The sequence below is a fragment of the Rhipicephalus sanguineus genome, chromosome 8, assembly GCF_013339695.2.
Source record: "Rhipicephalus sanguineus isolate Rsan-2018 chromosome 8, BIME_Rsan_1.4, whole genome shotgun sequence".
Taxonomy (NCBI): Eukaryota; Metazoa; Arthropoda; class Arachnida; order Ixodida; family Ixodidae; genus Rhipicephalus; species Rhipicephalus sanguineus.
In genome coordinates, this window is record NC_051183.1 from 164,727,809 (window position 1) to 164,729,634 (window position 1,826).

Sequence of the window (1,826 nt, forward strand, 5' to 3'; positions counted from 1 at the left end):
GTGAGTGAAGCTTGCCTGATACCTCCCATCTCCTCGAAAGAGGATTCTGGGCTGTGGCGCTGTTGTAGCTCTTGGTCGACGCTCGCGCGATAACCTTCATATCGCGCTCGACTGTACTTTCCTTTACCGGGCATAAGTTCGCTCCATTCATTTCATCTTTGCCGATTGTGTCCTGCTTTTCTTCAGAGTCACGAAAACGCGACAATATTTCATTTCAGTCACGACTTCATGACTTCGAAGATCGCTCACAACGAAAAAATCTTGTCTTCTATGGCCCTCTTGATTCTAAAGATACATGACAGGAAACAGAAGCCAAAGTAACTTCCGGTATAAAGTCATTTGTAAGTGCTTTCACATGCAGCACGATCGAAAGGACGCACAGGTTCCTTTTCTCCTACCAAGTCCCGCCCGATCGTTGTCAAGTTTACCGACTTTAAATCTCAAGAGCAACTGCTTTCCCTCTGGGGCCAATTAAAACCAGTGTTGGCGGTAACGCGTTACTTTTTCTGTAACTTAGTGACCTACTCGTTACAATTTCGGAACTGTAACGGGTAACGTGTGGTGTCACGTTACTCGTTACTTTCTCATCCTGTAGCTGCCATTTTCCCAGAGCTCGCCCCGACAAATTCTTTTGTCACAACGTCGGACTGTTGTCGGCCTGGCAGGCATTGACAAAGAAAGCTCGGGCGGAATCGCTTCTGTTTGTGGAAATTGCGGGGACTTCCTTACCACCGATTTCATGCACGTAATCGCGAACAAAATTTTCTGCGAAGTGCTTCTCGCAAACCACGGATGTGTCGGCAAGAGGGTTGTCATCACACTTCAGGTTCCGCTCCCAAACCAGATGATCTTCGTCTTTTGGCGCGGTGAACAACGAAATATTTCGTCCAAAATCATGCGCGATGGCCGGGGCAGCCTGTCCGGCTACCCGGTGCGAAACAGTGTGTGTTCGTCTTTCCTTGCTTGCTTGCTCTCTATTGGGCGCGAGGCCCACCACTGGAGGCGCGGGCGCTGCAATCGTTGTGACGTGCAGGGTTGGATCACGTGATCTCACCTCGCTCTGGCGAAGGGAAGCGGACGGTTGAATGCGCTGTCTTTATTCATGATTTCGTGGCGGCTTCCCTTTTGAACAGCGTTGTTTTGCTCTCACTTCATGTGTGCGGACCCCTAGAGACTACAGAATCCGGAAAAGTGCCGTAAAAGTTATCGGCGGCATGGTACTTTTCCGCTCCGTACGCGAAGGAGCCCAAAATGGTCAGTTGTTGGGATAGTTCGTTCGACATCTTGCATATAGGAGCGCGGAATTGTTAAAGAAAGACCACACGACAGAAAGACAGAAAAGAGCGCCTTTTCTGTCGTGTGGTCTTTCTTCTTAATCGATTCCGCGCTCCTCTATGCAACATGGCAAGGGAGCCCGGCGTGAGATTTCACTTTTGCCCCTACCATGACTTCTGAAGGAAAAATTGTAGCGCAAAGCAACACACGGACAGACAGAGAGAACGAGACTGTCCGTGTGTTGCTTTGCGCTACAATTTTTCCTTCAGAAGTCATGAACCAACTAGCCCAACAAAACGTATTGCTAACCCCTACCATGCTTTGCAAGAGCATGATTCGAATGGACAGCGAATATCTGCTGGACATCTGAAAAAAGGCCCAACGTCCAGAGCCGATATAGACGTCCGTTGGGTAGTTATGGGACGTAACATTTTGGATTACACCTTTCGTCCAAAATTTAAGATCCTATGAACATCCGTGTGAAATCGTTCACGGACAAATTTTAATATTCTTTCTTGGATCGCGTAAAGGTGTCCGCAGGTCAACGCTTG